At 30.2% G+C, this 22,269-nt stretch overlaps 1 protein-coding gene across 1 annotated transcript in view; it reads left to right on the top strand.

The window, feature by feature from the left end:
• The window catches only part of Schip1 (Schwannomin interacting protein 1), a 612,769-nt gene that overhangs the window by 66,630 nt on the left and 523,870 nt on the right, over positions 1 to 22,269 (top strand). Inside the window, exon 2 of the mRNA XM_076400854.1 lies at positions 12,320 to 12,356. The gene's annotated coding sequence lies outside the window, so the exon portion shown is untranslated. The remainder of the gene's footprint in view (positions 1 to 12,319; positions 12,357 to 22,269) is intronic.

Below are 22,269 nucleotides of genomic sequence, written 5' to 3'. Positions count from 1 at the left end.
TTCGAATCCTGCTGGGGCATGGTTGTAAATGTATGTTTGTGATTGTCCTAGACAAGAGTATAAAATCTGACAAGGAAAATGATTCTAGTCACGCCAGTAACTAGGACGGATAAGACCGGATAATTTTCTGGGATGATTTCTAAAGTTGGTCACTCGCCAGTCTGTAGGCTTAATGCTGAGAACCGTCGGTCGGAGCTCACGTTAAACTGTAGATCCACTCCAGATAAACCCATAGTTGGTAAAAGAAGACTTTAAAATATATTAAAAAAAGAAGAATAGAAACAGTTTTCTACAATATTTCTACAAGGTCTTATATGCTATGGTTAGTGCTTCAAAACCAAACTGAATGGTTTTTGCACTGAACGACTTCTGATTTTTCGTCACATCAGCTCACCAATAACATTATACACATATATCTGATTATTTTAGATAAAAAATAAATAAAAAATTTGTACGCGCCTTTGATATTTGAGCGTTTCTTTCGATTTTCCCCCTTCCCCACAACAGATCATGATTTGGTTGCAATAGGACCACCTCGGAAGTGCCCTTTTTCGAATAAAAAAATTATTTTGAAAATCTGAAAATATACACAAAAAATATACAGCCGAACATAAAACTCCTCCTTTTTCGAAGTCTGTTAAAAATGGATATAAATTGGATCCAAAGGTATTTTTTCAGATTAAATATACTTAAGTATTATTATTTGTTAATTTTCCTGCTACTGTTTGTTGGGTGATCTATATTTTATTTTGACTACTAGATGAGAACCTTTTCTTGATAATCCTTAGACTATGTTTTCAGAACATCAATTAATAAAATAGAAAAATGGGTTTTACATTTGTGAATCGTTTCATAGTTGATGGACTATTAAAAACAAAATTTAACGATTCATTTTGCGGTATAATTTTGATGAAAATATGAGACTGAGATTAATTCAACGTGATAAATTTTAAACTTGAATATACTCGATATCTCATACAATTATCATTTTCCTCTGCTCTATAGAAGTTTAAATACATCTTAGATGGGTTTTTAGATTAATAGTAATTAATTATTAATTAATATTCTGTGCAATTCTAGCAATTCTTTGCGTTATATTTTAAAATCAAAGCAAAGAGCTTCTGTTTTTTATTCCATATTTGATTTCTTGTTATTTCTAATTTTTTATTTTATCAATAAATTTGTATTAACACAAATAGCCTTTATAACACGTTTGGTTTATAATGTTATATGCGTTTATGTATTTGAGATTCTACAATTATTTCAGGACACAAAGTTCCCGATTTTTTAAAAAATATATTCAAAATAATCGTCACTTATTTGATGCTTTCTTGTTTTCATTAAAAAAAGGTAAGCCAAAAGTACGTGTAAAATTACAAGTAAAAATTACTCGATTCAATTTTTCGAATAAGAATCTCAGATCTTCGGTAACTTCGGGTATTAGAAATGATTGTATGTTGACATTTATTGGAAGAAATCGCATTTAAAATTATGAACAATTCTACAAAGATAATCATTTACATATTACAATTAATGCAGAATACGAAGCATTATCTTAAATTCTTAGAAACGATACGGTTTTAGATTAATATATTGCTGTTAGAATTTTACGTGATAACGAAACTGGAAAATTAACACAAATCAGAACGATCTTGAAAACAATAATTTATATGAAAACGGTCAAATAAATTTTGTTCTATTGTGTCGAGAGTTCCGTTCGCGAACGTAAGACTTTTAATTTCGTGAAATTTAACATGACGGAAAAGTAATTTATGTTTTATTTTGCTCTAGCCCGAGGCGGGGGGGTCTGAGCACGAGACTTATAACTTTATAGCAATTTAGAAGTTCTTCAAATGATTTACTGTTCTAATAAATAATAGGCCATACGGCCAGATAACACGATGCGAAACTATTTCGGCTCTTGGAGCTTCACCTTTGCTAACAGACGGCAGGAAATTGCGGCTTTCAAACGCGACAATGAACTACTGATGACGTTAAAAGGTCTATGAAGTAGGGACTGGTAATGGCGCTACTTACCATCTTTGAGACGATTTGTCTAGTTTATGTTTTATTTAAGCTATTTTTCGTATTAAACGTTATTTTTGATAATTTAATGGGTTTGAGGGATATTGGAATTCAAGTTATTATCGGTAGATGTTTAGTCAGCACTTAGATGTTAGTTTATTGGTGAGTTCTATAAAGGTTAATTTATTAATTTTAAGTTCAACATTGATATTTATGTAGGGAGTTATATAGAGTTATTCAATAACCATCATCATTACCATCAATCTATAGCTGGCGCTAGAGGAGAGTACCTTCTTCTCAATCCATATTTTCCATATATCCATCCACATATCCATGCATACATACCATTAATATAATCCATAGTATTTGCAGGCCAATGAATATTCTTTTGCAAATTTCAAATAGTTGAAACCGTTTTGGCTTTCATTGTGGTTTCCTATTTATCTTACCCCGGAAAATATTAAGACTATTTATTATTATTAAGAAAAATCTATGATATTGGCTATTTTTTTGGATAATTATCCATTTTAATAGCTCAATAGTACGACGAAATATGATGTAAATGAAATGTTTTTATAAATTTTCATTAATTTGTATCTTTGTCAAGATGCTTTAATTGTCAAGATTATTTTAGTATTAACTTAGTTGTGGAAATATTTTACGTTTTTTTTTCTTATGCGTCACAGGACTTTATTGATAATGTGGTTTGTAGATTTATGGGCCTATAATCTTCTACTTTTTAATATGTTAACGCTTTTAGTAAATAATGAATATGCAAATACAGATATTCAAAATTCAATTTGCGCCGAAATCAATGTGAATGTGTTCTTAACGTATCGATGGCTTTGGGTGTCGACTATGCGATAAAAAGGTCATTGAGTGTAAGAAAAAAAATTATTTGGAACTATTTTATTTTAGTTTGATAGTGATTATCATAACTTTAGATTAAAGGTCTTTGAGCACCATCAATCCTTTGTGACCTTAAAACTTGAACTGCAATACTTGTGACAGGTTTTTATTGATAAGTAAGTTGATTTTAGTTAATTTAAAAGAGAACTGTATTATAATCCCCTGGAATACTACAGGTAGTGCTAGTTATAAGATGTTTAAGGTTTAAAAACAAAACATGTTGTTAGAATTTGAACTATTTAATTTTATGGACGACATATCCAGCGATTCTGTCGGCGAATTATTTTCTAATCTAAACGAATTCCTGCGACTAAAACCTAACATGTTTCAGCCGGATATATATGCATCGTTTTTTCTTGGACAACCAGGGTCGTATCAGACGCGTTTTATAACATATATTCATGATTTGTCAGGTATGCGAATGTTATTCAATTATTGATCAGGTCCATAGAATTACACTGAAGTATTAAAATGTTACATCATAGCCGGAATGTTTAAAGTTAAATAAGACGAAATCTAATTTATGTTATACTCTCATATTAATATTGAAGTATTGCATCTCTTGGACAACACTAGAATGGGACGGACACAAAATCAAAACCAGCAAAGGAGTTAACCTTGGGTAGTGTAGAGTAGTGAGATGCATTTAGTAGAAAAAATATATCAGTGTTAATATATGAATATTATTAAACTAGAGATTGAGTTAGCTGGACATATAGTCAAACAAACTGTTATTTGGCAACGACTAGTATAATGTAATAATTATTTAAATAATTCTTGCCTCTATCGTTATTAGGCATTATTAGAGCATTCGTGAGATTATACAAATTAAAAAAAAACACTTCTACATTAATATTACAATACATTTATCCTACCTCAATTGAAGCAGCTTCTTGAATAAGTGTAATGGTGAATATTGATTTACATTGCGGATCTTCCAACCAGTGTGGATACAATGACTGCGACCTACGCTGACGACTCTTCCGCCCTCTCAGCATAGCATTCTTACCCAAAAACTGCTTAAAAAGTCCGCCACTCCCATTTAAGTAAAGAGAGCAAAATGATCTGGACTAATGACATTCATTTATAAGACACAAGGTTTCAGACCAAGGCTTTAAGGAACATGCTCAATATTCCTCAGAGCATGAGGATCTAAAATATATATCTGGATCTTGGTGCGTGAAACAATAAAGCAGGAAGTAATAATAAATTGTAGCAAGAAGTACCAAAAAATATAGAGAGAGTGGAATAGGAGAACAAGAGCACGTGAGTTTCAAGAGAAGCGATATCCCCTGTTTCAGTAATAGATTCATGTAGAGGGATGAGAGGTGCGACCATAGATTGGAGCTCTCTCATTAACAATACAATAACAAACAGTCAAAAAGACAACATGGTGGCTTATTGTTCTGAAACATTACCATAGTGCAGAATAGAGAAGTCACGTGGCGAATTAGCTTTAAAAGATCACGCACAGAATCAGTGTATTCAGGTACAATAACCAATTTTGGATACCTTCATGGAAAATGTCCTGAAGCGAGCGTTGACCAGGATTTAAATGGTGATATCAGTTTTATTCTTCTCTAAGATACATTTTTACTGTATGTTCTGAAGAAGGTTTTGTTTAACAATACTGAGTTTTCAATAGAAGGTCTGATGGCATTTGAAAGTTCTTAGTATTGCCAAAGTCATAAATATAAATTATAGCGTAGTTAGTGCTTCAGTTAGGTTTCCCTGCCACATAAGACAAATGAAAAGCGCGAAGGAGAGTGGTTTTAATTAACAATGGACTTTTATACTTGAGGCTGTTCTCACTTCATTCTTAAATAATTCATGGTCTAAATTAAAGCAAGTTAAAACTGTGCTCCCTACTTCGATGAGCGCTTTACCTGTTTATCGATTCGGCGTGATAATAAATCGTTAGGGGTTTGTCAGCGGTTTGCCACGCATCAAACTGGATATATTTTCGCTAGTATCGCATTGATAAAAGAATTGAATTAAAGTAAGATTGATGGCGGCGGCACCGGTATCCCACTCGTGTTTTTCCTCTCTCCGGGAAAGAAAAGACGAACAAAAAAAAAAGAGAATAAAGAAGCGTATGTGCGAGAGAAATAGGATTTTCAATGTCATTGCAAAATCGTTTGCCTAGGTTTTGGAAATGGAATAGCCTCGGATATATTTTTCTTTGTGAATTTTTACGCGCTACGAATATCACGTTGTAAGGGATAAATCTACGGATTTTGGATTTGTAATGCGATTTTCGAATGATTGTGAAAATGATGAGTTCGTTACACGGCAATTTTGTTGCACAGCGAGAACTTGTTAATATGGCGAATGCGCCTGATATTCGGTAGATTACGGTGTTTATCGTTGTAGTAGGAAAACATGAATGTACCTTAATTATAAATTGTATGATATAATGAATTCAATATGATAATCAATATTATATAAACTTTTTTGATTGATTAAATCTTCGAATTACTCAAAACGGTTTTAAGTAAACAAAACGAAGAAAAAATCATTTCAATAAAACAAAGTTCAAATTACTTATTATTCACATAGATACTTACTATCATACATTGTGACTTATCAAACCTATCGAACAGTGACTATTATGGGTATTGGTGAAAAATATTTATCGTAAAAATGTTTATTATGTGGATAAAAATCTATTTTATGCGGCTGAATTTGTAATTTATTAATAATATAAGGTTGTAAAGAAAGGAAGATGATTTTGAGCCGCATATTACTAGTTATACTAATTCAATTAAGCCATATTATAACGTGTCTGAAAGGTGACTGCCCTTAAAATTTTCTACATATCTAGAAGCATCATTCCTTTTTTCAGTGACAAGTTATTGTATTTTAAAAACTGATATTCCAGATCACATTTTATATCAGGAAAAATGTATCACAGTCTCATATTGTGTCGTGTTTGGGGAGATACGTGCCTAAGTCAGTGTTAGTGTCAAAATTTGTTTGCGCGTTTTCATGCCGGAAATTTCGATGTCAAAGGTAAACGTGGACTAGATTCGGCAATCGTCAATACCAATTTTTGAATGAAACTGTTTAAACATTGAGATAAACTGACATATACAATATGGCGATATTGCCACAGAACTAAAACAAACCATTGACCTAAGATTGTATACCGAAAGAAGCTTAATACCTGGTAGTACTTGGTATGGCTCCATTATGAACTAATAGCGAAAAAGTATTGGATCGCGTATACCAATCATATGCGAAATAAATAGCATTATAAGTCCGGAGAAGCTTCAGAAGCGATTGCAGTACTCTCATTGTTACTAAGGAAGGTCACGCTAAGTATTTGGGGGAAATGGAAACAAATTGTTTATTATTATAAACGCGAATCTGGCCAAAACATTAATTCAACTCTCATACATCAACGACTAATGCGATTGAAGCATGTGATTAATTAAAAAGGACGGCCAGAATTGATTAATAGGAAAGGCGTTTCCTTCCATCATTACAACGTAAAACCACAACATTTTCTGATTGTTAGGTAATGATTGGGAGATATTGATAATAAGTTTTATTTCAACCACAGTATGGACCAGACCTTTCTCCCCTTTTTTTTCTGTTTCTGCTAAATTCTTTTAGTAGTGTTCTCTTAGTAAGTTCTGCAGTGACATAATTTTGATTTCGCAAGCAACACGGGAAATGGTTGCAAATCAAAACCATACATATATCATGGATTATTACATATTAATATGAATAAATTTGCTTATATATCATAAAAAATGGGCATTGCTTTTTGTCCAATATTTTTAGTTTGATGAGTGGAATTTTGATGACAAATACGCATATTTATTGAGTTTACCTGTAATCTGTTGATCATCTAAACGTATTTATTTTATTTATTTCTTAAACACCCATATTTTTGTTTCCAATACTGTTCCAGAGATGGAATAATAATATAGATTTTCTAAGATTAGACTATCTGGGGTACAGGTCTGTTAAATTAAAGAAACTCCTCCGTCCACATTTTCAGTTACTACAATTTTATCCCACAAATAAACAAGACCATGAACTCGCTGAATTAGACTGGGCCCGATACTACGATCTACCGACCACAAAAATCACTACATGGAAGACATGGCGTACTAAAGCAAATGAAAAAAACCTACCCATGTGTAATATTCACTTTGCTGACAAGAACATGCTCATCAGTGAATATTTATAATTGTTAACTTCCCCAAGCCGAGGATATAAATATTTTGGTATGCGTCTGAGCCGATGCCTAACCTCTAAGAAGTACATACTTGGTAAACGAAAACAACTTCGACTTATATATATCAAAGGTATTGGCTTATCAGGCGAAAATCCAAGTTCTTATTAAATAACAAGGTATTGCTAGACGAATCAATATTTAACCCTATTTGGTCATATGGAATCCAACTATGGGATACTGTTCTAATAAATTTTCATAGTTTCAATATTGTTTATAAGGCTCATTGCTTATCGATTAATCTAATTTTGTAGTACTACACAAATATATTAAAAACTTTATTACCTTTAAAATATACTTTGTTACTCAATACACTCTTATTCAACTTTATCCCAACAGTTTTTTTTTGGATGTGAGTTTATCGATCACTCAGAAATAATTAAAACGGGCGAATTAAATAGACGTGACGGCAATTCATATCTAACTCACTCAGGATGGGTTTTTTGACCTATGTTTTAATGAAAAATATTTTCTATTCTTCTATAAATAACGTCTGAAGGACTATCGTGTTATCCAAGTTTCATCTACGGAAGAAATAAAGTACACATATTTTTTATTCCCAAAACCAAACTGAAATATTATTCAAATTATAAATTTTACCAAAATTATCTTATTAATCGATAATCAATTTAAAATGAATCTATTTAATAGTAATAGTAAGTCAATCTTATCAAATGTAAAACTCGTGTATTATTAATTTCATTTATTTATTATATTATTATTTTATTTTTACATCTTTTATATCTGATATTTTTAGATAAAGTTTAAAAATAATTCTTTTATAAATTCCGGATGTGTGCAACATTTTTGTGCTCCAGTAATTTCTAAAAATCTCTTCAATGTTCTCATTGTGATTTTATCTACTCATATTTAATATTTTATTAATATTTATATCATCCTAACTTGTCGATTTAAACAATAGACCTAATTGAAACAATATGAACCAAATTAGTTTTTATTTAATTTTTTCTATTGAAATTCAAATTGATATAAAGAGAGAAACTAGACTAGCGGCGGCATTGATGAATATTTGATAATTTAAATAACCGCCACAGTTTCAAATTGGATATTCGAAATTCAATTTCATTTTGCATAATTAAAATTCGCACCGAATAAATATAACAAAGTTTATTTTGATTATTCCATCATTTTAATTATAATTGTTATATTGTGATATTTCTGATTGCTATTCCTAGGTCGTGTAGATTTATTTTATTGAAAACGTAATATAAAAAGCGGGTAGTAAATGATCTTTTGTTATAATTTTTTTATTAAGTTTGTGGTAATCATTACCGTTTTCTGGCAATAAAAGCAGTTCAATCTGTGATATATTTCTCGGTATCTTTATAGACTCGAGCGACCTGATGTTAAAGCCTACCACACTTAAATTTTTAATGTAGTTTTAACATATTTAGCAATACGTGATTAAGGATCTTATCCTAAAAGAAGTAATTCAAGTAAAGTATGCTTTAATGATTAATTTATGCAGTTATTTGTTGTTTAAGATACTGGTTGCAATAGCTTTACCAGTTTTTGTTAAGAGCTGATGGGATGAGAATAGTCTGTCTATTCTTAGGAATACATAGTATGACTCTTGCAATATATTTCGCTTCGGCGTTGATGTTTATATTGTTGAACACACATTATACTTGGATGTTAAATTTTTTTTTTTTTGAAGTTCATAAACTGCTAAAAGTCATGATGTTTAGTGATTAAATTCATACCACTAGTTTTAAGTTTTTAAGAAATGTTTTATGAAGGATATCTCTATTACCGTACATGGATATTACAATTATTTATTGTAGTTTGAAATTTGTCTAAATTTTTGTATTACTATTTGTATATTGGTGTTCATTAAAAAACTGTAAACAGACTGCGTTGGCAAAGTGCTACAGAAGCACAACTTTATATTCAATTAACAGAGATCACTCAGGCAGTCCCTAACCGTATAGGTAACAGGAAAATTGAAAAGTCCCCGGTCTACCATGGTAAAACACATTTCTTTTTGGCAAAATTGGTCTTTTTTATTCAACATAATTGTCTTCAAGGGTGATACACCGATTATAGCGACCCTTCAACTTTTCGATACTATTTTTGTAGTAAGATTTATCCTTTACTTCAAAATAGGCCTCAGTTTCGAGGAAAATTTCTTCTCAACGAGCATTCTTTTAAGATCTGAGAGCAGAGAATAGTCGCTGAGGGCCAGATCTGGAGAACACGGTGGATGGATGGATTTTTGCCATCGTTTTTACTGACTTGTGACACGATACATTGTCTTAGTGAAGCAGCATGTTCTTTTTTTTTAATGCGGCCGTTTTTCGGCGATTTAGTCCTTCAAATGGTCCAATAACGCGATGTAATAGTCGCTGTTGATGGTCATTCCTTTTTCAAGATAGTCAATGAAAATTATTCCATGTGCATCCCAAAATACAGACGCCACCTTGCCAGCCGACTGTTGCGTTTTCCCACGCTTTGGAGCGGGTTCATCGTGTGTAGTCCACTCGGATGACTGTTGATTGGACTTTGGAGTGAAATGATGGAACCACGTTTCATCCATTGTCACATGTCGATGCAAAAACTCTTTACAGTACGCTTGATCGTCTTCAAACACTGCTCCGAATCATCAAATCGTCGTTGTTTTTGGTCAAAAGTAAATTTGTGCGGCACACACTTTGCACCGAGCTTTCTCATACCCAAATATTCGTGAAGGATATGATGTACACCTTGATATCTTTAGAGTGTCTGTTATTTCATTCAATTTCAATTTACGGTCATTCAAAATCATTTTGTGGATTTTTAAATATTTTCATCGGTAACAACCTCTTTTGGGCGTCCACTGCGTTCACCGTCTTCGGTGCTCATTTCACCACATCCAAACTTAGCATACCAATTCTTAATGGTTGATTTTCCTGGGGCAGTGTCCGGAAACTCGGCATCAAGCCATGTTTTTGTTTCAAGTGTATTTTTTCCCTTCAAAAATCAATATTTTATTATCACGCGAAATTCCTTTTTATCCATTTTTTTCACAATAACAATAGTTAACTTCATTTAAAATGGTATAATTCACAAACTAATGAGCTGTCAAATTTCTACATGCAAATTTGTACATGGGTTAGGGCTAACTAAAAACATATGGATTTAATTCTAGTAGCGCCATCTATTTGTCACGCAGAGGACATTTCAGTTGACCTGTTATTTCGAGTGGCCTCTGTGAGTATGTGAAAATATAAAGCATAAATGAGAATGAGTTAAAATACACCGATAAATACCAACGATGTGTGAGATATGGAAACACAGTCCAGGCAGTTTTGGCTAAATATTGGCCATCATATTTACTTTAATAAAGTCGAAGTTTTAGTAACTTTGCAAGATTTTATTGAGAGAAAAACTAAAGGGATTTTGATATTTGCAAACACCAAAGTAATCTCAACAAATATGGTTTTTAGTTATTTCGTAATTGAAAATGGCAGAATCCTTATCAGTTGATCACTTAGTCATTACAGGTACTTGCTTAAAAGTTATTACCTGATTAGTAAAGCTTCAGTAACAAAATACCTACCCCGAATAATAAAAGTGAATACTTTCCTTAACTTCTTTTTTCTTGAAATATTATTTGAAATTTTTTATATATGCTTATGAGTATGAAATTAATATGTATGATGTTGTCTAAGACAGGCAATAACCATTAGATATTATATTTATTATTAAATATTATAAACACTGAAATAACAAAGTATCATAAACACTTTCAAGGCCTACAAGTTTTTACTGGTCCCTTGGAGATGTTTGTATACATGAACTAATTAATTAGTTTTTCGATCAGAATTAACAATCATTATTTGATATTATCTTGACACTTAAATATTTTTGGTCGGTATTTGTGTACATTTTATTTATTATTTATTTATTTATTTATTTATACAATTTATTTATATTTTTGACATTTTGTTGTTCTTGTAAAACTTCCTACTGAATTACTTTTTACCCTGGTTATTCTGTCGAGGATCCTCTTATGAACTTCCTTATTCTGGAAATAAAGAACATTCCTTAATAATCAATACTATAGTTGAGGAACATTTATCCCAGATGTTGTACCTGGATCAAAACTTGGTCTTAAATAGATAGTTGGTAGTATTTATCAAGCAGCCAATTTCAAAATACTTAGATTAATTTATACTCATATCACTATTTTGAGAACTATATATATTATCTATTTAATATTTTTGTATGGATTCTCTAGATGTTAATTCAGTTATTCTTTGTTACCCATACAAAAATTCTTGCCTTTTAATTTTATGTTGAATAAAATGTTTTATTTTAATTGTAACATGACTCAAACGTTTTCAGGCAACGAATGTTTGCCACAAGAATATGACAGCATTACAACAATATGTCGTTCAATTTGTTCAATTAAGATCGCCATATAGCTGCAGTTTCATTGGGTTTTAGCAGTTCGTAGGATGTATGAATGTTTCTCTGCGGTGTCGATGTAGATCTGACCATCGCCTGACATTTTGTGAATGGGATTAATACATCAACCGCTAAGTTACCTGAACATTTTTTGAGCTTTCTAGTTGGTCGTTGTCATTGACCTCAAAATCAACACATAAAAAGTTGTCAAAACAAAGGCCAACAATTTCAACATTTCTCAAACATTTTCCATCGATAATACTAAATGGAAATGTGTTATCTAATATCGAGAAATGCCATGCAAGAATGTAATCAAAATAATTTAATAGTTATATTAAATTGTTTAATAATTGTTTAAAATGATACATAATACAAGTATCTAATACTATCGTATATATTATTGTTTCATTATATAATGCTACAGTACATATCTACCAAATATAAAAAATAATTGTCAGTGTTAACATTTTTATTACAAGTGGAACCACCTATACATTTATGCACGCATTCAATATTGAACATGTAAATGCGTATTTATATGCTCTTTTAATTTGGCATCTCTTTTAAGATGCATATATTTGAATGTTTTTAAATTAAATTTCTAAACCTAAAAATTGAATTTGTGTGAAACCAAATATTATGCTTCGCAGGATTATTAATTGTTGTCTATTTCACTGGCAGTTTAGAGAAATAAATACTCAATAATTATTAAACGTATCTTTGTTTCAGATCTGGTCGTAAATTAACGGTAGATTTCCTGAAGTGGGTAAGTATGCATTTTTCACAAATGTCTCGTGTTTTCTTCAAAAGGTCGCGTGACCCCAACATATATTCATAAATATCACAACATCGACTTTTTGTGTTCTAACGGCAATATAAAAGTTTTACGACGACAAAAATAAAAGGATTTCCATGGAAGTTGTTATTAATTTAATATACTTAGGGGGAAATTATATACAAGTCTGCGTTAGTCTACCCAAGCATTTGCGACTATGTCAGTTGTTCGTTCTAAATTTATTTTTTAGTTGATATTTTCAAGGTAGGTACGATAACATTAATAAGTTGTAGAATTCAATATTTAAGTTGATGTTGATTAAAATAAAATTCTTTTCAGGCTTTAATTATTTAAAATTAATTTTGTTGATAATCCGATTGATTATTAATTATGTAAACGGACGTGTTATTAGAATATATTAAATAGAAATAGTTTATTTAATGTATAATTGTTAATTAACTTGCAAAAGATGTAGATAATTCTGAATTCCGTTGTTCTCTCCAACAATCCATTCTCCACAAAATAATAGTTTACTCTAGTACATATTTCTTACGCTTCGTATACTTTACGTCCGTTTTAGTACATTTTATTTGGTTAAAGGATAAATAAAGGAACACTAACTTGTATTTCATTAATTATACGGGTTTTTGTGATAAATAAAGGAGTTTTTGGGGAGTTTTACTATTTTTTTAGTGAGAGGGGCTATTCTAGCTAAGTAGATGTACCAAATATGGTTTTGTGTCTCGGGCCTAAATTAGGACATGAATGAAATTTCCCTCTGGAATGTAACAAATATTGATGAATCCATATATTTCAAAAAATTAAGAATTTAATGTCATTATTATTATAAACTATTTTTATCTATTAATTTCAGATTCTTAATTATTTTCTTTTTTATTGAATATAACATTTGTATTGATAGTTGTTAAGATGTTATAGAAAAAAAATTGAATGAGGTGGATTCAATAAACAATTTATATAATCTATTGTATAATATTTTCAATTCCGCAAATCGTTTTGCAATATATATATTGTTGCCATAATTGTGAACATATATGTTGCCTGATCTACAGACATTGATACTGAATCTAACAATAAACGAATATAGGTTTAGATTATATTAATATATTAAAAAATATATTATTTGGATTAAGGATCTAAAATGCCCTGACCCTAGCGAAATGTGGATATTAATAATTGGAGATATTTTTTTATATATCAGTTATGATACGTGCAGGATCTAAAACAAAGATTTTTAATTTAGTTAGAAGCTATTTTATTTTATCGAAAAAAAAATGGTGACTTATTTTCGAATAATAAGAGCTGTATATGTCGCTTTATATAACATATAATGATGTCAGATCTTTAATGAAAATTGCATTGAATGGCGAAAGAGTGCGAGTATTTTAACTCCTTTCCAATGCAAAGGACAATAAATATACTAAGGAACCCCGCCATTAAAAAAATCTGTAAAAAAAATCTGTAAAATTTATCAAAAAGCTGTATTTCTAAAGCTCGAAGATTCCGCTTTGTGTTTGGACATTGAAATGTAGCTCATTATGAGCTGTTTAAATGGAATAATGGATTTAGTAGAGTTCTTAAAATAGACTTTAATATCATTACGACGTTTCGACTGAATCAGAAACAATCGGACCTTACCATATTATTCCAATCATCAGGTGTCAATTCCTTATCGTGGCATCAGTCCTTTCGCAGCTTAGCGCATTGGCTTCCGTTATAAAGGCTTCCACTAGCCTTTTCATGAATGTTATGATTTGTGAAGCTCCTGTCGTGTTTTTGTCGAAATCGTATTACCCAAGTGAGCACCCAGTTCTGCGTTGGTCTTTGTAAGTCAATTTTGGGTTTCGCCCAGAATTCCTCATCACGATGAGTTTTTGCCATATTTTGTGATGTTTACGAGACCCTTGTGAAATGTTGAACAATATGTGTGAGATCACACATTTCACCGATCGCTTGTTTTAATAATTTCGGAACAAAACGTATAACAAATTAAAACATAACTAAATATAATTAAGTAAGACCAAGTAAAATGAGCATAGCCATTCGCATTATACACAGTAGTATTGCAACAAGATGTATTATGTTGCATGGTGCCCATCATGTATATATATATATATATATATATATATATATATATATATATATATATATTTATATATATATATATATATATATATATATATATATATATATATTTATATATATATATATATATATATATATATATATATATATATATATATATATATATATATATATATATATTAATATATAATCATAAATATTTATAAACAAAATGATACATAATAGAAAGGGATTTAGAAACAACGATTAAATAAGCATTATTAGCCTATAATCAACTAGATGGTCAACTTACCGTAATTAATACCTCCACCCTTGAACTACGTCGTCGGCATTCATTTGTCGGGGTATAAAGTTAAATTAACACAGCATAAGTTCACTGTACTTTTAAAATGGAAATGAGCAAGTGAACAATGTCATCGTTTTTTAAGTAATAAAACATGCTGCAAAATTTAAGAACGGACTTAAATAATGAATATATATATATATATATATATATATATATATATATATATATATATATACAGTATATATATATATATATATATATATATATATATATATATACAGTATATATATATATATATATATATATATATATATATATACAGTATATATATACAGTATATATATATAAACAGTTATTTACTTTTGTTTAATAAGCAATATCCATCTATTCTAAGAAAATATTGAAGCCACAATAGCTTAAAATTCTAAAGGCGTACTTATCACCAGATCCATATATAACAAATACTTTTTTTAAATTGAGATCTCTTATCTATTTTGGATTATATTTGGAGCTTATTCTATGACTATTTTAAGGCTTAAAACTTATTTATATCTCCTTGTTATTTTAAGAGAAACTTTGTATTATTCTTTCGTTGGTAATTGTGTTAAAAGTTTACTAAGAAAACTGCACAATTTTAATTTAATATCTTATTATTCTAGAGCAAAAGTTTGGCGCTAAATAAGAAAGAACTTTTTATCTGTTTGCAAAAGAGTTTAGGATACTTTTTAAAATAATATAACTAATATTATTGTATTTTGTGGACAATAACTTTTTCTAAAACTGCATGACGATGTTAAAATACTAGCTAATATTTATTATAAAATTTGTTTTAATATCATTTTTACTTAATACAAGTAATAAGTATGTAGCCATCGTGTTATCTTCTATTTTTGGTATAGCATATGTGTAGAGTTGGCAAATTATTGGCACCAACATATTTCCTTCTGGTACAAGTGTTTCAGCTACTTTTATTGTAAAGTAGACTTCCTCTTGTTTGACTCTTAACATTTTGGCTGTAACATAAGGTTTTAATAGTTTAGTGTATTTTTTCGGTAACATTTTATGTAGCTTATTAGCAATACCGTTATGCCATCCTTATTGAAGGCTTGTGCTACATCTAAGTATACAGTCTATATACATATATAGACTGCTATATATATATATATATATATATATATATATATATATATATAGCTTTTACCTTCTTAAGCTTTTTCAATTACATTTCTTATGCACACATCTATGCACCTGGCCAATTGTTGAAAGTTTGTTAGTAAACCTAAACTGGTTTGTAACTATTACATTTTTTCTCCCTACAATGTGATAACATTTTCCAAAAGTAGCCAAAAAACTGTACTAATAGGAATGAGTTGGTTCAGCAGCTATTAAGTAACTGAAACCGTCATTTCAGATTTACAATTTTTAGGTAATTACTAATTAAGTCTACTAATTAAATATATACTATTATATTTTTCTTATCGAAAAACCTTGTAATACATCGATAAAAATTGCTAGTTTGATATTTTTACTTTATGTCAAATTATATTAACTATAAGGTTGTTAATATTTAAATTTGTTAAATACTGTATCAGTTGAATAATACATTTTCTAATCTGATTACTTAAATATAACATTGGGACCTGAAAAACGCCTTAGAATATTCTAGTGAACTAGACTAAGGTTCTTTGTTTCCTTTTATCTATGGAAAATCGTGAGAATTGTCGGCTGTCTTTTCATTTTCGAGTGCGAGGGCCTACGAGTACGTCTGGATGTCTGGCCGTGAAGTCGGTGGATGTAAATTCGTTCGTTTCACCCCTTGGAGAACGACGGAAAAACTGAAAAGGCGGCGTTTGTAATACCGCTCGAGGAAATCGAATCCAATCTGAACGCTTCGCAAAAACGACCGTCAGCCAAATTGGTTGGATCTCGTCGAGAGAGGAGAATTCTTACCATTTGCCCGGCTCGTCTTGTCTCGTTGCAAAATTAAAATAACTGGCTAAATAATCTAATGAAATCCAACTTCGCCAAACTTATTTAATTACAAAGACTGCGTTTTCGATATAAAACTTTTCGTTCGGTTTCATTACGACAAACCGTCGCAGCGATCCTACAGTCAGTCAAAAGAGAAGGCATCATTTTTAATTACAGATTATTAACTTGAATTGTGACGAAAATATTTTGGGTCTTGTAGTAGGCTTCTATATTTTTTAACATAGATGTTGAGTTCTTAAAGAGAGAAAACAATGTTGTAAAGAAAATACAATTTATTTTCTCTCTTCTTTACATAAATTAATGCACAAAGACGAGTTTGTTCATTTAAATGAATAATATAAAAACATATATAAAATAAAAATTGTTAGATCGATACGTAATGGTGAAAGGGTGAAATTGACTTACTAAATCGTATGTCTAGTTTTGGATAATATTGATTCCGTGATTGATCCCAAATGATGATATACACACGATATAGAAGAATTCTACTGTTCTTGATTCTTGACTTCTATTCTTGATACCTTTCCTTTCATCTTAATTCTCATTAAATCTTGACTGATTGTTTCTTAATTCATGTTCTTTGACTAATGAAACTTCTCGGTAAATCTTCTAGTCAATCTTACTGGTATATATTTTTGTTCACTGTGGATTAATCGTATTTTATCGTAGAAAATCCTCCCTCGGGTTTTTGGTAGTGGACGAGAAGGTTGGTCCAAGAAACCCTTTTCTGTATACCGACTCGTTCAGAATTTTGGAGGGCGAAAATATTCTTCCAGCTAGGAACTTTTCACGCTAATTTAGTACGTCAGAAACGGACTCTTAAGAAATGCTCGAAAATTCTACGATCTCGAACTTTCTTAAAGACTATAACTATGGCTACCATAAGGGGTCTCCTATTAGGTCTAACTTCTTACACTCTTGGTCTACACTGGTACCTGAACCCCCTTTTATGCAGAATTTTCGACTATGAGCTGATGATAGATAATTTTTGCTAGCCAGGTGTTTTTTGTTTGCTCGTTGCCTTTTTCTTCACTTCTTCAGATTCTTCAGAACTTCACCAGATTTTCAATGCAATTTGATATTCTTTGTTGTCTTAAGTCATAATATTTTTCCAATGTCACAAATATTACATAAATTGATTAATTAATATTACAGAAATAGTTAAATGGTCTAATAAATTAGACCTCTACACTATACAAAAGAAAAAATATAATTCTCGTAACTGTAAGATTAAACAATTTTCTTAAATATAAATAAATGTAATTATGATGCAAGACTAGATATCAGTTGAAATATGTTAGATATATACGCGAATTAAGGAGACAGATGGACCAAATAATAACATAATATAATAATAATAGACACTAACAAGTATTAATAAATTGTATATTTCCTTCTTAGAAAACATAAATGTAAGATTGAACTTCATGTGCGCATTGTATTTTGTATATCACACAATCTGTATTCATTATCACATATTTTTGGACAAATCAACATGTGATTAATCAATAAAGTTTTTTTACCCATTTTGTTTTACGAACAAAAGTGTTTGTTTCAGCTTCAACATTACAGTTAAATGTCCAACACGTATTTACAAATGTTAGGTGGTGATGTGTTTTGACCAGCGATACTTATTGGTAAAAAGTGAAGTATTAATATAAACAACTTTACCTAACTGTGAAATTTGATGGTTTTGATAAATCTCCACATAAAATAAGTTTTCAATTATAACAATAAGTATATGTTGCAAATATTTTAATAATGATAATTTTTGTTCAATTAAATGTTGTACCATAAATAATTTTGGTTTTTAGCATCATTTGCTAATTAAATAAAATACATTTCTGGCATCGTTAAATAACATTTAAATAACATAACATAAAAACAGTAGCAGAATAATAAAAATATATGTGACAATTCTTGCTTGAAATATTACCACATATACATTTAGTTCTTAGTCTTTTTGGTATTGTACAGGCTGGTTTCTGTCTGCGTTGTTAAAGGCATAGATTCGTCTGTTTCAAAATTATCTATGGAAAACACATACTTTTTAATACATTTAACGAAAATCTTCCTATTTCAATTAAAATTTGGAATTTCATCTTCATTAATGCTTTTTTAAATTTAGTTCGATAATTATCTTGTTTGAAATTAAAAGAACAAACATTCCTGTCCGGAAATTTGATATAGGAACCTATAAAAGTTTCTCCGACGTTTATCGCTATTTGCTTTCAAAAACCATTCTTGCGTTACAGCAGTATCCTTTGAAAAATAATTTCATTTTATTTGAACCTTCATATCCTGGCAAACATCACTATTGTTTTTGTATCTCAAAAATAATTCCTCATTCATCAATTTGCACCAAATGAATCCAAATATTTTGGTGAAAGTAAAATAAGTCAGTGTATGAACATGTTACTCTGAAACAAAAAAGAGTATTTTTTTACGATAATGCCATACATGAAGAAGAATACATAAAGGATGTTCCTGATAATTTTATCATTTTAAGAAGACATTTATTGAGAAATATCACTACAATATATATTAATATATTTCAATTAATTATTATTATAGACAATTTATTTCCTTCATTTTCTAATTTTTGTCTTGTCTTTGTGTCAATATGATGATACCCTATCGAAAAAACGATGTTGGTATGGCAGCAATCTAATTATCAATCCATTTTCGCATTTCTTCAGCATTTCGAAATAGAAATCATCAACCATACAGTATTAACCTTAATAAGGGTAAATCAGAAGGCACTATATCTGGTGTAGTGGTCAATGACATCAAAATTACGATTTTTAGACGCGTAATATCAAAACGAACAACTGGAATGTGACGGAGCAGCATCACCACAAGTGTATAAAAATGTATCATTGCATTGAATTACTCAATAATATTAAATACAAAAGTGTCATTTTATACAGAGAAATATCAAAATCATTGAATTTAACAGTTACGTTAAATTGTTTAACAGTTTACAATTTACATTGATATTGACTTTTCATTTTCTCCAATAGACTTCTCTTATCAAAATACATGTAATCGGTAATAATTTAATTAAAATAAGTTAACCATTATAGCAGTGGATAAGACATGTTGAATAATCTGTAGCAATTCATAATCATACACTTAATAATTTAAAGGATCTTATATTTTGCTGATGACAAATATATTTAAATTGATTGCTTTCACTAACTGTTGCAAATATTTGATTGTGATTAGAATGAAATGAATTCTTGCTTTAGTTATTTAGAAGTCATTGGCATTATATGTAAAAATATCGCTTAGATAAACATGTGATTTATTTTTAGAGCTACACTGTTGAACAAAAATTTTGCAAATTGTATATTTAATTTATAAAATCTTTGTATAATTATGACTTGAATGTACTTATTCAATTCAAATTCTTTCAAATAGTAACTGGGCTTCTTGTTTTAGATTTATATTTAATTAACACAATTTAAATCCTTCAGCGTAAGTGAAATATATTGCAGAGAATACCGTAATGAGTCACTAAAGCACACCCGTAGTATGTTTTTTGTGTCCTTAAGGTAGTCCCAATTTTAAATAATTGCTTCTTAGTTTCTGACCCAACCTTAATTTTGTTATGAACTTCGTTGTGTATTTTGTTGTTAACTAAAGTTCAAGGTAGTTCAAGTTCTAAACTATTCTTCGACCACCCTAACTCCAAGTAAGTAGAGATGTTAGAATATTTTGAGATCTTTATGTCATAACTTGGATTATGTAATAATCTTGACTACAGTTATAACTAATTTCATTTAGATTTGAAGAATATATTTGTGAGTTTTTTTAACCAGATGAGATGACCGCGGAGAATCCATAAACATTTTGGACGATTCTTGTCTTTATTAATACAGAAATGTTTGATTAATGGAGCATTTCCTTGGTTGGATTAGTTTGTTGGCTCGTTGGAACTGGCGCGCCCTAGGTTAAAAGTGTTGAATGAGTTGCAACTAAGTTGAGAAGAGTTTCACCTCCGGAATGGTTATGGACAAGTTTTCACCTGTAAGTTTGGCGGAAGCTCTATTAGACTATAGTAGTCTGCTGAAGATAGTCTTTACAGATATCTTTTAAGGATTTTTTCCTCATTATTACATTAGCTTGATGCCAAAGCCATCATAGATCAGCTCGTCTCTGATGTCTTCCACGTGTACAGCTCCGGTATCGCATTTTCTTCATTATCATCAAATTGTACACTTCTAGTGAACCGAATGAATGATAATGATATTTTCAAAAGCCGAAAGCTACTAATTTCGAATCTTATATCATACGCTTTGACTATTCTGACCAGTTCGGTGTATAAGTTTTATTTGAAACTACTATGGGTCTGCTATTATTTAATGTTATTTCTTGATATTGGATTTTTTTTTCGTGGATATAAAGGTCTTCATCTGGTTTTCAAGTAAATCCTAAAATGTGTTCAGCCTCATTTGTAACATTCATATAGTGAAGCCAATGTATTGATTCAATCAAGATTTAGTTTTTTTCTCAGTTATTTCATTGCCATATTCTGAAGTATAGAGTGTTAAGAGTGTTAAGTTTCATGTTTATCTGACCTATGACTACTATTCACTTATTTGCATTGTAATCACTTAAGACAACATATTTAAATGTATCTATTAAAAAAAGGGTAATGTTAGTTTTGATTCAGTATACATTATATCAAGGTAATTATTTAAATAGCAACATTGATATAATCGGAATTCACAACCGCCACAATTCCATCTATGTTGACCCGATTTGTTTCGATATTTACGCAGGCCACACTTCAGATTCTTTCATATTTGTCCTATATAATCCTGTGGAACGAAAAAAAAAACGCCAAGCCTTGAGTGGGCTATCGTAAAACACGATACTGGTGCCCAACGAACTGTGAAATGGAACACTTACATCGGTTGAAATGGCGCCCAGTTCAATCACATCTGTTGTTTCATTGTTTAAAATGATCGCATTTGTTTGGCTCTACAATCGATTTTGCAATCAAATTTCAATGGTCCGTATTTTTTGCACCGTTATCTTTGACCTGTGATAGTAACCAAGAGTTAGATACATTGGAAAGCTATATGAATTTGATTGTTATTGTAGTTCTTGGTTACATTATTTGTCCTTTTTCTCGGTACTACATTTTAGATAGTATTTGTTATTATTATATATTGGAAACAAACGATTACATTATTGGTACGAGGAGCGTGCAAAAAGTCCAAGAATTGCCATTTGTAGCATCGAAAATTATTTGTTTCTGTAAATTAAAGCTGAAGAATATAAATAGAATATAAAGAATATAAATATTATTTTTGTCTGAACTGTCCGTTTCTAGAATAACAAAAATTCTCATAATTTTTCAGAAAAAAAATGTTGCTCATCAATATTAAACTACGATAGGGATTATTTTGATAGCTATTAAATATGAAACAGTTTGAGGTTGTTCTTTCTTCTTTAACATCAACACTAAATAGGAATTCAACAAAAGCGTCATTTTCGCAGGTTTCGATA

The sequence above is a fragment of the Rhynchophorus ferrugineus genome, unplaced genomic scaffold, assembly GCF_030347505.1.
Source record: "Rhynchophorus ferrugineus isolate W39M unplaced genomic scaffold, kcgeb_rfMv2 rfM3, whole genome shotgun sequence".
In the NCBI taxonomy this organism is placed as follows: Eukaryota; Metazoa; Arthropoda; class Insecta; order Coleoptera; family Curculionidae; genus Rhynchophorus; species Rhynchophorus ferrugineus.
The sequence above is the reverse complement of the archived record's forward strand: the minus strand, read 5'-3'. Positions and strand labels throughout refer to the sequence as shown.